Below are 16,770 nucleotides of genomic sequence, written 5' to 3'. Positions count from 1 at the left end.
TGAGGGTGGGGCTGCGAGGAGGGGCCTGATTTACTGGGGGAGGACCAGAAACAACTTAGAAACATTTTTGGTATTATTGTAAATATACGCGCTATATATACTTGTAGCTGCTAAGCTGCTAAGTCACTTCAGTCGTGTCTGACTCTGTGCCACCCCATAGACGGAAGCCCACCAGGGTCTCCCGTCCCTGGGATTCTCCAGGCAAGAACACTGGAGTGGGTTGCCATTTCCTTCTCCAACGCATGAAAGTGAAAAGTGAAAGTGAAGCCACTCAGTCGTGTCCGACTCTTAGCGACCGCATGGACTGCAGCCCACCAGGCTCCTCTGTCCTTGGGACTTTCCAGGCAAGAGTACTAGAGTGGGGTGCCATTGCCTTCTCTGATATATATTTGTAGATAGGCCAATAAATATATCTATATCACAAAGCAGAGATCAAACTCTATATTCTGCTTTTTAAAATTCAGCCTGTTATGAATCTTTTCCTATGTCATTAAAATTATTTGAAGACATGCCTTTTAAAATTTTTGTTTTTAATTTTATTGAAATATAGTTGATTTACAATGTCGGTTATTTTCAGATATACAGCAAAGTGATTCAGTAAAGAATATATATATTCTTTTTGGATTCTTTTCCATTTTAGGTTATTACAAGATATTGAGTGTAGTTCCCTGTGCTATACATAGGTCCTTGTTAGTTATCTATTTTATTTATAGTAGTATGTATATTTTAATCTGAAACTGCTAATTTATTCCTCTCCCCCACCCCAATATGACTGTAGTAGTTGATGTAGTATTCCACAATATGGATGTACTCTAATGAATTTAATCATTTCTCTGTTTTTTAATATTTCTATTGTTCCTAGTTTCTTGATACTCTCAGCTCTAGCCCTAGAACTTGATAACCATGACCTTGGTCAAGTCATCTGCAGAGGTGGAGAAGTCATCTCACAAGGATCACATAGAAGTGGTTTCTCAACAGTGAAGACCCTGCATAAATGTCTAGCTCTGCCCCTCGTGCCAGCCCATAGAGCAGACTTTGCCCGTCTGGCTGGAATAGATCCTAAGGAAAAGGAGCTACCTTCTGGGTGGGGGGAGTCTGTGTGCACTGGTTTTCTGCTCTCTGACACTTCTCACTGTCACCCGCAAGGTCAGAGGTCACCTGACCTTGTCACCTGGAGGCCCAGAAGTCTTCCTGGAAGGAAGTGTAAAGATGGATATGACTTGCCTAGAAGCTGCTCCCAGCATGCAGGTTGCAGGAGAAAGTAGGTTGGAGATGGAGATGGAGATCCCTGGAAAATGGTTCATTCTCTGGGTTTGTGGGGACCTATAGTTTTGGAAGTAGGGGTGCCATGGGGAGGTGTGGGGTCCTTGAGGTTGGATTGGTCAGTGGAAGCATCTTATACCAGTTTGTGAAGTAGGTACTATTATTAATGCCCATTTTGCCAGTGAGGAAACAGTCTCAGAGAAGTTTGGTAACCTGACCAAGGATATGCAGCTAGTGTGAAGCCTTGATTCTGTTTCCTAATTACTACCTCACACAAAGCAGGCTGTTATCAGTGTCCAGTGACTGCTCCTTGTATGGCCCCCAGGCTCCCAGAGGAGGATGGTCACCCTCACAGGGGTAAGCCAGGAAAGCTTCCTGGAGGAATGGGACTTCAGCTAGGCCCGCTACACGGGGAGGAGCTACCTAGTAGCTCAACCCTGGTCGCATATTGGGATCACCTGAGGGAGTCCAGGCCCCAAGCCCCACCCACAGAGATTCTGATTTCATTGTTCTGCGTTGGAGCCATCACTAGATAATGCTGATATGCAGCCAGATGTGGCATCCAGACTAAGCAGATGGGAGCAGGGCATGTCCCTTAGGTGAGGGCAGGATGTGCAAGAGGCCAGGGCAGGAAGAAGCCCGTGAGGAGCCAGGACTGGGCCCCTGTCTCTGGGTGGGGGCAGTGTGAGGTCTGCAGGCCAGGTCACGGGCAGGAGCCAGGAGGTCCAGCGGTCCCCTGGCAGTAGGTCTTCCTTTTATTGTTTCATCTAATGTCAGTCACCAAGCCAGGCCTGGGTACTGGATCGAGGAGCCTGTAGTCTGCCGTATGTGCCTGTGTCCACCCCTTAGGAAGTGTGAGTATCTTCAGCCTGCAGGGAAATGTTGGTGTTTGCACTTCATGATCAGCATTTGTTCAGGCAATGGGGAGGCAGAGGCTAGGCAGGGCCCAGGCTTCTGGAAAAGTTCATCCCTTGTCATCATAGCCCAGCGTCCTGGGTTCCCAGGGCGGTGGACAGAGGGCATCTCCCAGGGCAGGCCCAGGAGCTGACGCAGAAAGCGAGTGACTGGGATGCCCGCTGCCACTGCTCCTCCTGGACATGGTCCGTCAGCCCTGGTCATCCCACCCGCTCCCTGCACTGTGGCTGCCACCCTGGTCTGGTACCTCGCTTTTCCACCGGATTGAGCCTCCTGGAGACAAGGACTGTGTATTTACTGCTCTCAGGTGAGTAGCCAGGACCTGAGAACAAATCTAAAAGAAAAAAGAAAGTCACACATAAACCCATAGAGAACCAGCCTCCCCACCACCTACCCTGTGGGCCCCATGCCTGTGGCTGGTCTCATCCTCTTTGGGTGGAGTGAGCTTAAAGAGGGGGTAGTTTTGACCAAGAACAAATAAGACACCAAACACAAAACAACAGCAACAAAACACCCCCTAGCTTAAAAAATAATTTTAAAAAATTTATTTTTGAGCAACACAGGTGAGGGAAAGGAGGAAAACACAAATGTTTCTCTCTTTCCATCAGCATCCCACGTGCTTATTGCATTATGTTGCTTAATATTCCCAACAACCCCAAGAGACAGGTATTATTACCCATCCACTCCCGTTCATGCAGGCAACAACTTCGCCTCCAGGGGGTGACCTTGATTCATTCCTGTATCCATGACGTGAACCTGGCCAGGCCGACTCCAGTGTGAGCCTCCGCGTTCTTCGGCCACTGCTGGGTGATCCTGCAGTGAGACAGAAAGTACCGCAGAAAACAAGCCATGGCAAACGCGGACAGGAGTGTGTGTCGGGGAAGAGCTCGGAAGCGAGGCCACCTGGGATTTGCCTGGTCCGGTCTCCGAACGTGGGTCAGCACCTCCCCACGAGCCCCAGTTTCTCCAGCTGTGAGAGGACGGGGTGGGACTAGACTACCCGGTTTTGTGATTCTGTGCCAGAGTGCAAAGGCAGGAGTCCTGACAGGCTCAGAATTTTCTTGCTCTCCCTCTCACATTCCACATTTCCTCTAATTAACCCCAAGGGCTCACACATTTGCAGAGCAAAATTAACTGTGCTTTAAAAAGAATGCTGGAGAAGGGCTGTGAGCTGTGGGAGCCATCTTTTGGAAGGCTCAAAAGACCAAAGGATGGAGTGACGACTGGAGGTCGAGAGGCTGGGGCCAGACGGACCGGGGTGCTTCCTACAGTTGAGGGGACAGGAGGAGAGAGCCATGCACTCTCCCTTCAGCCTGAGCACACTGCCACATGGCAGGGAGGGGCCGAGGAGGTCACCTCGCTGACACAGTTCCCCAGCGGGCGGCTGGGGCAGACAGTGGCCTCAGGCCCAGCCAGGTCAGAGCCTTCACGTGCATGATTTCATCCAAGCATTACACGGACGAGGACATTGTTACACAACTGTCTGTGACGAGTCCTCTCACTGCTGCTGCTGCTGCTGCTGCTGCTAAGTCGCTTCAGTCGTGTCCGACTCTGTGCGGCCCCAGAGATGGCAGCCTACCAGGCTCCCCCGTAGTCCCGCTTTATAGAGGCGAGGCAGAGGCACTGGTAACAAAGCGCACGAGGCTGAGTGCCAGATGAAGAGGGCACGTGGGCGGCTGGGTGCTGGGCCCCTGGGGACTGTGACAGTCAATCCAGCTAAGTGAGGAGAAGGGTGGGTGGAGGGCAACACTTGCAGATGGCTTGGTTCCCAGAGGACTTGCTCCGCACCAGGCCCTGTGCTGTGGATGCACTGACCCGGGCCATCTCCTTCACTCCTTGAGTCCAAAGAGCGTGGGGAGTTCTGAGGGACGTGGAGTCCCGAGACAAGAGGTGTGGGGTGGGATGGGAGGAGGCCTCCCCTGCCCTCCAGGGGAGGAGGGCCTGTGCCCAGGCAACAACAGGTCCCAAAGCCCACGGGATCCCTAGCAGTTCCTCAAACACAGGCCAGGGCAGAGGCTGCAGGACGAGCCCACCTCCATGCTCCTCTCCTAGAGTTACAGAACCCCCCGATAATGGCGGGGCCCCTGGCCACCTAGACAAAGGCCACACCTCCCAGCCTCCCTTGCAGCTCCCCATGAGCAGAAGTGACAGGCACCACTTCCTGGTGGTGGTCTTCAGGAGAAGCTGCCATACCCCCACCCCCCAGCCCAACTCCTTACTTGGGAACACAGACACAGCTGCTCCATCTGAGGTGATACAACCGGAGAAGCAGCCTGGGCCTCACTCACCCCAGAGTCACCATTCCAGCCAGTAGAGAGACACGTAAGTGTTTATTTTGTTTAAATCATTGTTATTTTTAGCCTCTGATACAAGTGCCAAGTTGCTTCAGTCATACCTGGCTCTTTGCGACCCCATGGACTGTAGCCAGTCAGGCTCTTCTGTCCATGGGATTCCCCAGGCAAGAATTCTGGAGTGGGTTGCCATGTCATCCTCCAGAGGATCTTCCTGACCCAGGGATTGAACCCACATCTTTTATGCCTCCTGCATTGGTAGGTGGGTTCTTCCCCACTAGCACCACCTGGAAAGCCCTCTGATATAAGAGCTAAATCTATATCTGAATTACGAGGGTCTCGAACTCTTTTTCCCTGACCACAGGAAGAAGTAGATTTTACACTGGGCTGTGAGCATGTAATCAGAATAGGCCTTCATGAAGCAATACCACCCCTTCCCACACTCTGCATTCAATATTTTAACTTTAGTTTTTAAAATAAAATGCTTATCGTGTGCTCACTAAATTTTGTCACGACCTGAAGTCTGAAAAACACTGTTGAGGCTATTACCCAGGTTGACGTTGCTCCCCTCAGGCCACCAGCTTTCCCACTTTTCTGTGACCACCCACTGCCCCTCACTATCTCTCTCACACCACTCTTTTTTCCCCCTATTTCTAATAGTCATTTATTCAAAAGACTATGAATTACTTACTCTGGGGCAGAAACTGCTCGAGTGATCATCCTGTTAACAGTAGCTGGGAGCTACTCTACCCTAATCAGTGTTCAGGGGAGGCTTCCTGGTGGAGGTAGCGTATACATTGGTCCTTGAAGGGCAGAGATAAATGCGGATGAGCAACACATCGCAAGACTGGCCTCAGTATTAGCCTCTCCCAGCCTCCCAGTCTTGAGGCTCTAGCCACATGGTTCTTGCTTCCCTGCCTGAAAAGAATCCAAATCTTTCCCACCATAGGGCCCCCACACTCTGTTCTCTGTGGCTGGAATGCTTTCCTCCCCTTTGATCACCCGGCTTCTACGCACTGCTGAATCCCCAGCACTGATCACCTGATCTGTGCCTGTCTCTAAGCAGGTGGTGATCGATAAGTGTATGTTGAATGAATAAATTCTAACTTAGCCCGATTCATCTGTTGCTTGGACAACTACAGCAGCCTTCAAACTGGCCTTCTAGCCCCTTCCTTTCTAGGACTCTTGGTCCATCTTGGTCACAGCTGCCATGGAGGCAGGATTTGTTTCCTCTACATAATACCCTCAGTGACTCCCTATTACCCACAGAGTGAAAGTCAAATTCATTTTGACTGACCTCTTAGGGGCCTGATGATCTGACCCCCGCAGTCCTTTTGCTCCTCCTCTTCCTCTTCTTCCTCTCCACCTCCTGTACCTCAGAGTCTTAGTTTAGTCTGTACTTCCTGCCTTGCCCGGAGCCGGCATATTGCATATTGAGTGCATATTGCATATTGAGTGCAGCACTTTCCACAGCATCATCTTTCAGGATCTGGAATAGCTCAACTGGAATTCTATCACTGCCGGGAGCCAGCATGAGGAGCTCCACCCATGACAAAGGTCATGAGGAAGGAGGCTCGGCATACGAAAAGGCGGATGGAGCCTCAGGAGTCCCCCTGGAAATTCTCAAGCATCTCTGCCTACTTTCTGCTTTGTGCTTTCACCTACACCTCTGACTTTATGGGGGGCTGTCCCCCACTACCTCTCTCTGAAAAAAGAGAGTTAGCTTACAGCTCCAGTTAATAATTCCTGGGTGTGACAGTGTTTTCAACCTACAAACTCCTTTGGAAATCCTCTAGCCTGCCTGAATAGGTTTTTCCGGCCACATGTGATTGTTCAGAGCCTCCCAACTGTGAGAGGCAGGAGATGTTCTAAACTGTCTAAACACAGATTCCTTTGAGTAGTTAAAAGATTGATTAGAAATTGTATTGGTGAAGGGTTTTTCACTTATTGGGCCAATGTTTGCTGCTAAGTCTCCATACTCCTTACCTACTGTGTCCTTGGCAGTGTATTGATTGATATAATGGGTGTATAGAAATGTAAGTAGTAGCCTCAATGTTTGTAACCTGGGACCCTTGAGTTAATTCTTTTCTTGATTGAGCCCACCTCACCTTTGCCCTATAGGAATGCAGCTTTGTCCAATGCTTTCTTGGAGGCTGGTGCCTGACTTTGGAAAAATCACCTTTAGAGAAAGATAAGTTTCTTAAAATGTTAACAGGCCTCCTGGCCAGAAGATGATGTAATTCACCTGAACTTTTGCATATGGTAAGTTTGAAAGCCTGGCTTCGATTAGGACTGCTGTCCTTGCATGACTCCACCCCTTCCCCCATTATCCTCTATGCACAACTTAAGGTATAAAAACTACTTTGAAAAGTAAAGTGTGGGCCTTGTTCACCGAAACTTGGTCTCCCCATGTTGCTCTCTCTCTCAAATTCTGGCTAAGTCTCCATCTGGAGTGCGGAACCCGCCATGCTTGCTAATTATGCCTGGGCTTCTAAGATCCGACCGGGGAGGCCTCAGTGTCTCCTCTCCTTCGGGAGAACAGAAGGACGCCTGCGGCCTACGTAAGAGGTGCAAACTTCTTGTCTTGAAGTTTTATTGGTCTCCCGGGTAAACCAAGCTGCTCAGCCTCTTTTCTTCACTGAATTTTCCTACTGAGCTATCCTCATTCTATTACTCTTTATATCTTTGATAAATATTTAAATAAATAGGTCGCCTATGCCGTCTCTCCTTCAAATACCCTGGATCAGCTGGGGCTGGACCCCGGCACTGCCTGAAAAACTTTCTCCATTCTCTTCCTTTACATGGTAAACTCCTACACATTCTTCAAAACCCAGCTCAAACATCATGTCTCCTTCCCACCTCCACTCTGCTTCTGTCCCTCCCTGGCCTATATTCTATCCTAAGATCCCTGGGCTGCATTTCCTTGATTCCCTGGGTTTTCCCTGCTGGAGGTCCTTGAGGGCGTGGATCATGTCTTGTCACATGTGTTTCCTTGAGTCCTGGGCCTGGCACAGGGCAGATAACCAGGATGTATATGTTAAATAAATGAGTGGCTAGATGAATTATCTTGTCTCAGTTCAGCCTGACATCTTCCTTTAAAAATCATCACTCCTGGTGCAGTTTATCACCACTAACTTCTCTTCAGGTACGTGAACAATTTTACCCTTTCCTGTAGACACTTTCTTCAAATTGCTGCCAAGCTAAAGTATCACAATCATTTCATGTTGAAAACCAAGTGTCAACATTTTATAGAAAGTGCTGAAAATTTTATATTTAGTTAAAAGAAACAAGCTTCTATAATTTTTTTTTAAATCTAGTGAATTTGGTGCATTCAGGTATATGAAATTTTTGCCAAATTGGCTGCCTTACTGCCTCCTGAGCTACCCTCCCAGCTTATATTTCAAAAGAAACACTAGCCCAAAGGAATGATTCTCTAAGAATGGAAATGGGTGTCCTTTTGGGTAGAAAACAGAGAGGCTTTCATGCATTATCTTATTTACATTGTGCTTGGGTTTTTCTTGCAGTCACACATTGTGCTTGGGTTTTTCTTGCAGTCACACTCCTGTGCTTTTTTAGCGTCACCCCAATAGGACCAAGTACTCACGTGCTCATCAGAAAGTGTTCGGGTGACCTCTCTCAACTGGAGAGAGGGCCACCAGCCTGGGTGGGAACCATGCTCCTTTCTCTCATCGGCTGCTTGGCCACTGGGGATGGGAGAGTGTGGAAACAGGACCGTATCAGCCAGGACCCTTTGGTGCAAGCAACAGAAACTCAACTCAAGACTAGCCTAGGCAGAGAAATAATTTACTGGCCCTCATAAAATAGGAAGATATTGGGGCCGTTCTTGGAAGTGAAGGATAAAGTCTAGGAACCAGGGCCTCTGTGATGGCAACTGTGAGGTCAGTGCCCCGAAGGCTGTCCCCGGTGCTGCCTGATTCTCATCAACACTTTATTGTTTCTTTTCACCTGTTGGCCTCATTCACTCTGACTCCTGTTGAAGTGTTCTCCGTGTGGCAGAGAACTTGGCGGCTCAAGCAAAGAGAGAGCTGCTTGCTCCCAGAGTCTACACATCAGTCACAGGAAAGAACGACTGGACCCATCACTGCTGCCAGGTGGGTGGGGTGCTGTGAATGGCCAACCTGGATCATATATCCACCCCTGTGGCCAGGACATGGGCTGTGACCAGGGGAAGGGACACAGGCAAGCATCTTGGAAAGATACAAACTAATAGTCCTCTATACAAATGGTGATTAGAGTAGTTTCAGATCAGATCAGATCAGTCATTCAGTCGTGTCCGACTCTTTGCGACCCAATGAATCGAAGCATGCCAGGCCTCCCTGTCCATCACCAACTCCTGGAGTTCACTGAGACTCACGTCCATTGAGTCAGTGATGCCATCCAGCCATCTCATCCTCTGTCGTCCCCTTCTCCTCTTGCCCCCAATCCCTCCCAGCATCAGAGTCTTTTCCAATGAGTCAACTCTTCGCATGAGGTGGCCAAAGTACTGGAGTTTCAGCTTCAGCATCATTCCTTCCAAAGAAATCCCAGGGCTGATCTCCTTCAGAATGGACTGGTTGGATCTCCTTGCAGTCCAAGGGACTCTCAAGAGTCTTCTCCAACACCACAGTTCAAAACCATCAATTCTTTGGTGCTCAGCCTTCTTCACAGTCCAACTCTCACATCCATACATGACCACAGGAAAAACCATAGCCTTGACTAGATGAACCTTTGTTGGCAAAGTAATGTCTCTGCTTTTGAATATGCTGTCTAGGTTGGTCATAACGTTCCTTCCAAGGAGTAAGTGTCTTTTAATTTCATGGCTGCAGTCACCATCTGTAGTGATTTTGGAGCCCAGAAAAATAAAGCCTGACACTGTTTCCATTGTTTCCCCATCTATTTCCCATGAAATGATGGGACCAGATGCCATGATCTTCGTTTTCTGAATGTTGAGCTTTAAGTCAACTTTTTCACTCTCCACTTTCACTTTCATCAAGAGGCTTTTAGTTCCTCTTCATTTTCTGCCATAAGGGTGGTGTCATCTGCATATCTGAGTTTATTGATATTTCTCCCGGCAATCTTGATTCCAGCTTGTGTTTCTTCCAGTCCAGTGTTTCTCATGATGTAATCTGCATATAAGTTAAATAAGCAGGGTGACAATATACAGCCTTGACGAACTCCTTTTCCTATTTGGAACCAGTCTGTTGTTCCATGTCCAGTTCTAACTGTTCTTTCCTGACCTGCATACAAATTTCTCAAGAGGCAGATCAGGTGGTCTGGTATTCCCATCTCTTTCCAAATTTTCCACAGTTTATTGTGATCTACACAGTCAAAGGCTTTGGCATAGTCAATAAAGCAGAAATAGATGCTTTTCTGGAACTCTCTTGCTTTTTCCATGATCCAGCGGATGTTGGCAATTTGATCTCTGGTTCCTCTGCCTTTTTAGCCTGAAGAAAAACCCAGTAAATATCACATATTTTACTTAGCTTGCTCGGGAGACCAGGACTTTTAGAAATTTAGACGCTTCACACTTAATTCCAACCGACTGACCCCACCCACCCCACACACATCCCTTCCAACTAAGCTCACTGCCCACTGCTCAGAGAATAAATATTCCTAGAATGAATGGATGAATGAATCAGTCAATCAGTCTATATATGCATAGCCCACACTTTCCTGCTTCTGGGCCATCCACTGCTCGGTTTCATCTGGAACATAGGTCACCACTCCTGTTTCTGCTTGTTTTGATCATGCCCATCATTTAAGGCCCACTTCAAGTGCTGCCTCCTCCATGAAACCCCTGAGCCATAACCAGTAGGGATTTGTTTCTTTTTAAGAGTGGTTTCCCTCACTCTTTATAGACTCCATAAAGATTTTGTGTTGTTTTATAGACTTTTATAGACTTTATATGATTTTATGTAGTTTGTATTATGTATTGGTTTAGCAGGAAGAGTTTCCAACAATTAGGCCATCGCAATTACTTCATCACACAAGTGGGAGGTAGTAAGTTCCTTGTCCCTGTAGGCTTTATTTATCTATTGATCGATCGATCAATATGTATTTATGTGGCTGCACCAGATCTTAGTTGCGGCATAAAGGTTCTTTTTTTTTTAACCTGTGGCATGTGAACTCTTAGTTGCGGCATGTGAGATCTAGTTCCCCGACCAGGGATTGAACCTAGACCTCTTGTATTGGGAGTGCAGCATCTTAGCCACTGGGCCACCGGGGAAGTCCATCCTATAGACTTTAGAGCAGAGGCCTGTTTGGGGGTTGTTGTAAAAAGGTGAGGACCTCTTAGGTACTGTAGATTAGTTTACTAGGACCACTGTAACAAATTACCACAAACTGAGTAGCTTTAAGCAACAGAGATTTATTCCCCCACAGTTCTGGAGGCCAAAACCCCGAAATTACATCAGTGGGGTTGTTGCTTCTGGAGGCTGTGAGGGAGATGCATTTCCACGCCTCTCTCCTGGCTTCTGGTGGTTGCCAGCCATCCTTGCTGCTGCTGCTAAGTCGCTTTAGCAGTGTCCGACTGTGCAACCCCATAGACGGCAGTCCACCAGGCTCCACCGTCCCTGGGATTCTCCAGGCAAGAACACTGGAATGGATTGCCATTTCCTTCTCCAATGCATGAAAGTGAAAAGTGAAAGTGAAGTCGCTCAGTTGTGTCCGACTCTTCGCAGCCCCATGGACTGCAGCCCTTCAGGCTCCTTCGTCCATGGGAGTTTCCAGGCAAGAGTATTGGAGTGGGCTGCCATTGCCTTCTCCGCCAGCCATCCTTGGCACTCCCCAACTTGTAGACACATCACTCCAGTATCTATTTCACATGAAAGATGTCTCTGTGTCCTCTCTACTTGTTATAAAGACACCAGTGGTTGGAATTTAGAGTAATCTCAAGATCCTTAACTCATTCCATCCACAAAGACCCTGTTTTTCAAATAAGATCACATTCTGAAGTTCCTGGTGGACATGTACCTTTGGGAGACACTATTCAACACACTCTGGGGAATCCTGTGTAGGACAAACTAACACAAATCAAAGTGGCCACAGTAGAGGCCAGACAGGTACCTGGAGAGCACAGACCTCAGCCCCAGGCATCCTCAGGTCTGGTTTTCAAAAGAAGCCAGAGGTCAGACTTTGTAGGGAAAACATCTGGATGTTTAAATGTGAACAAAATATTCAAAACCTGAGAAAGTATTATGATCTATACAACTGTATATTTATAGACAGTACCTCTGTATATCAGATTTGGCCTGCGGAGCGTCAGTTTATGACCCACCAGTGGAAGCTACAACTTGGCTTATAATGAGTTCAGAAAAGAACACGGCCCATGCACTTCTGCGAGAAGCCACCAGATGGCGCGCTGGCCATTGCATTAGCCAGGATTGGGAGACGTCCAGGGGCTGAAATCCAACAAGTGATTTTTTTTCAAGTCAGAGGTGGTGGGTGGAGGCGGGGTGGGGGTGGGGGTAAAGTAGAGAAGTGGGATTAAGTTGATGATCAGAGTTCATTCCATTTAAAACTTTGCATCCTTTTCTCTTTATCTTTGATGCCTGCTGTTTCTTGTCTGCTAGTGATACCTACTCCCTTGGCAGACAACACAAGTTAAAAAAGTAGTAAAGATATTACTATAGGAAAAAGAAAGGAAGAGCCAATTCAACAGCTTTTTCTTATTATAAATACATCAATTAAGTTAAAAAAATTGACACATACACACAGCAAACCATACAGGATATTCCTGCCTCCCACTGCTAACACCAGCTATGTATGTCTCCCTCATTGCTTTGAGAGTTCTGAATTCAGGGACTGGGACTATTTTTGTTGTTATTGCACATATATAATACACTTCTCTTAAAAGGAAAATTCTGCATTGTTTGTACAACTGAATTAAGTACATCAGAATAGATGATTGCTAACTTCTATATTTATGAAAGTGAAAGTGTTAGTCACTCAGTCGTCTCCTACTCTTTGCAACTCCATGGACTGTAGCCCGCCAGGTTCCTCTGTCCGTGGGATTTTCCAGGCAAGAATACCTCAGTGGGTTGCCATTTCCTTCTTTCTGTATACATGACTCTGGTAACTGTAAACTTGGAAAATTCTGAAGATGGGAATACCAGACCACCTGACCTACCTCCTGAGAAATCTGTATGCAGGTCAGGAAGCAACACTTAGAACTGGACATGGAACAACAGACTGGTTCCAAATAGGAAAAGGAGTACGTCAAGGCTGTATATTGTCACCCTGCTTATTTAACTTATATGCAGAGTACATCATGAGAAACACTGGACTGGAAGAAACACAAGCTGGAATCAAGATTGCCAGGAGAAATATCAATAACCTCAGATATGCAGATGATACCACCCTTATGGCAGAAAGTGAAGAACTAAAGAGCCTCTTGATGAAAGTGAAAAAAGAGAATGAAAAAGTTGGCTTAAAGCTCAAAACTCAGAAAGCAAAGATCATGGCATCCGGTCCCATCACTTCATGGCAAATAGATGGAGAACCAGTGGAAACAGTGGCAAACTTTATTTTGGGGGGGCTCCAAAATCACTGCAGATGGTGACTGTAGCCATGAAATTAAAAGACCCTTACTCCTTGGCAGGAAGGTTATGACCAACCTAGACAGCATATTAAAAAGCAGAGACATTACTTTGTCAACAAAGGTCGGTCTAGTCAAGGCTATGGTTTTTCCAGTAGTCATGTATGGTTGTGAGAGTTCGACTATAAAGAAAGCTGAGCACTGAAGAATTGATGGTTTTGAACTGTGGTGTTGGAGAAGACTCTTGAGAGTCCCTTGGACTGTAAGGAGATCCAACCAGTCCATCCTAAAGGAGATCAGTCCTGAATATTCATTGGAAGGACTGATGTTAAAGCTGAAACTCCAGTACTCTGGCCACCTGATGCAAAGAGCTGACTCATTTGAAAAGACCCTGATGCTGGGAAAGATTGAAGGCGGGAGGAGAAGGGGACGACAGATGATGAGATGGTTGGATGGCATCACTGACTCCATGGACATGAGTTTGAGTAAACTCTGGGAGTTGGTGACGGATAGGGAGGCCTGGCGTGCTGCAGCCCATAGGGTCGCAAAGAGTCAGACTCAGACTGAACGACTGAACTGAACTGAATTATGGGGAGGGGACATTTCCAGGAACTTAATTACACCTAATCAGTTTCAATTTTAGATGCAATGCTTAATGATGTGTTCTTAATTTGTAATATAAATGTATATTTTTTATAATGGAAGTGTTAAACATTCACGAAAAAAGGACGGCATAGTATAACGAACCTGGGATATTGGTGTTGGCTCTGTGTGATACTCATCATGCTGTTAGGAAGCCCAAACTATCACACATGAAGCAATCACATGGAGAAGCCCTGAGACTACATGAAAAGAGAGAGAGATGCTTGGTCATCCCCCCAGCCGCCACAGTCCTATGCAGTTCCAATGCCAGCTTCCCACTGACTACAACCTCATGGGATCGTGAGCTGGAACCACCCAACTGAGCCCAGCCTTGACTTCCCGGCCCACAAATACCATGAAAGATAATAAGATGGTTGTTGTTGCTTCAGGCCACTAAGTTTTGGGGTGATCTGTTAGTAGGTAAACAGAGTGTTTGGGAATTTCCCCCTGGGGATAGGTAGATAAGCCTTGGGTGGAGTGAATAACTTTCTGTGTGATCTGATTTCAGTCACCCCCAAACATTCTGTTGTTTGTGCCAGAAAGACCACCATTAGAGGCTGGCTCTTTGAGATGTGTCTTTGACTCTCCTGTGAGAAGTGAACAGAGTTTCAGACCCCATCTCACCCTACACCTCTTTGATGGAACGAGTCAACTCTTTTCCTCAATGGGGTCAGCAGAGGGGAGCTGCAAGGCGTACCCCTGGACAGACTACCTGTATTAGCAGACCCCTCAGCCACACATCAGATTTGTCCTGCACCCTAAGGCTAGACAGCAGGAGGCTTTGTAACACATACGTTTTATATACAACTTAAATACCTAGTCATGGCATTATATGACAGTGACTTCTACAAGACAGTGACTCTTAATTTCTTGGGAGCTGCAGTCATTTCAAGAAACTCATGAGACTTTTCATCTTTTTCCCATAAAAATACCCTTAGGCATATAGACATACAAATGTAGTTTTAGATTCTATAAATAAATACACTCTTTATCAATATAAATAAATTTTATTATCTAGCTATAATTTTAATTGTTATGACTGCATAACATTCAATTGTGTGGCGTTATTGTAATTTATTTAACCAGTCTCCTATGGTTGGACATTGGGCGGCTTCCAAGGTTTCTGTGTTTTCAACTGTACTAAAAACCTCTGCCCCAAGATTTTTGTAAGCATCTTCTCCTGGTTCTTAGTTTTTGCTGGTTGCATCTTATGTGTCCTTGTGGCTGTTTTGTGTTTTTGGAACAAGACAGGGCATGTTTAATAAATGCATACAATGTTTTAGAAGTGAGAAATACACGAGTTGGAGCCTCCTCTTGCTGTAGCCTTGGGGTGCAGCCAGGGGCTCCTGGCTTGGCCTCACCCAGGCCTGGGAGAAGGGAGGGTACTGCATGGAGGGGAGGCGCTGGGAATGTTTTCCAGCCAGCAGGGTGTCAAGGATGCCTGTGATGCAGGCTTGGGGGGGAACCTGGTCTTGCTACCTAGCTGGAGGAGCAGTAATTTATGTCGTGGGATGAGGAAAAACAGGAGCTGTGTGTTCCGTCCTGGAGCCAGGGGTCCCGGGGAGTGGGGTGGGAATGTGGCAGGAAGGTGGAAACAGCTGCCTTCCAAGAGCCTGGGTGCACCGGCCGACAAATCTTTATGTCCATAAAGTGAGCCTTCAGCAGTGGGCAAGGGCTTTTCCTGGTGCCACCAGCAGCAGCCAGAGCCTGCCCTTGGAAGTGGGCAAGGCCCAATGAAAACAGGCGGCAGAGAAAGGGGCCTTTGTGGAGAGCGGAGGGTGGTCGGGGGGCTGCAGGGAGGTTGCCAGTGCTGTGTGGCCAGGGAGGTGGCCGGCAGGTGCTGCCACCGGGTCACCCCTGTTTACTGGAGGAAAAAGCCCAACCCAAACTGAAAGTTAAAAATTCGGTTTTATTTGGAGATCTTACTGAGGACTATAGCATGCACAGACAGCCTCTCAGATGGCTCTGAGGAGCTGCTCTGAAGAGATAAGGGAGGAGTCAGGAAGAAACCACAATTGAACATCAAAAGATTACAGCTAATCACAAAAAAACTGTTATCTTCCGTTAATTATTGTGGGAAGATGCAAGAATCTGGGTTCATTGAAATTGTTCTCCAGACTATCCCCTACATAGTCTTAACTATCTAGGGCCAGTATCCAAAGCACAGAATTTTTCCTGCTTTTCTCCATCCTGAACTCCCCTCAGCGTGCACGGTCAGTGGGAAACTGCTGTGGCTAATGGCTCGATCCTTGTAGAACTGGGGCAGTGGCAGCGGTCCCTGTCCACACTCCGATGCTGCTGCCCTGGTGGGGGTGAGGGTCGCTAGCTGTGAAAGGGACCGTATGGAGTGTATATTGTGCTAGGGGGTGGGGACTTTGGTCTCCAAAGCGGCCTGCCTTCCTGCCTCCCTTCCTTCTTCCCTCCTTCCCTCCCTTTCTCCCTTCCTGCTTTCCTTCCATTTTATTTTTGTTCTTGTTATTCTTTCATTATTTTTCTTTTAAAAGGTCTTTCTCCTACTTAATTTTGGTAATTACAAGAGTGACATGGACTCATTTGCTTGGTGAATCCATACAAAGATGGAACCAGGCATAGAGATCCTCTCCCTCCCCATTCCCGTATTAGCCCTGGGGACCCTTTCACCCTCCACATGTCTGTACAAGCACGTGGAAAGTTCTGTACAACTAGGATCTTACTAATATTTGCTAAAAAAAAACCAAAACCCAAAACCCACCTCAGGCCTCGCTGTCCCAGTGGTTTTTAGCATGGAATATTTAGAAACATGCTAAGGTTTTTTTGTTGTTCCTTTTTTTTTTTTTTTTGACAATGAGGAGGCAGAGTTGGTGTGACCTGAAGGGAAAAGGGATGCTGAATGTCCTGTAACGTGTGTGGCAGTTCTGCACCTGAGGTTCCCGGAGTGGCCCAACTTGGCAACACACTTTCTAAATTTCACAGGATGTGCACAGTCCTCCAGACAGTGGAGCTGTGTCTAATCTACCTTTAAAAAAAAAAAAAAAAATGCAGACTATGCAACAGGAGGAATCTACCGTGTCCATTCAATCATTTCTCTTATAGAGAAATGGCTCTTCAGATACTTACGTTGTTTCGAGTTTTTTTTTTCTCCCC

At 47.0% G+C, this 16,770-nt stretch overlaps 1 long non-coding RNA gene across 1 annotated transcript; it reads right to left on the bottom strand.

Moving 5' to 3' along the window:
* Window positions 1–367: 367 nt before the first annotated feature.
* LOC104969714 (uncharacterized) lies at window positions 368–8,016 on the bottom strand. Its single transcript, XR_816223.4, has 3 exons — window positions 2,855–8,016; window positions 2,426–2,512; window positions 368–2,132 (listed from the first exon to the last, which is right to left on the bottom strand). It is a non-coding gene; the product is annotated as an uncharacterized lncRNA (long non-coding RNA).
* Between the last annotated feature and the right edge of the window lie 8,754 nt (window positions 8,017–16,770).

The sequence above is a fragment of the Bos taurus genome, chromosome 28, assembly GCF_002263795.3.
Source record: "Bos taurus isolate L1 Dominette 01449 registration number 42190680 breed Hereford chromosome 28, ARS-UCD2.0, whole genome shotgun sequence".
In the NCBI taxonomy this organism is placed as follows: Eukaryota; Metazoa; Chordata; class Mammalia; order Artiodactyla; family Bovidae; genus Bos; species Bos taurus.
This window is presented reverse-complemented; position numbering and strand designations above follow the sequence as displayed.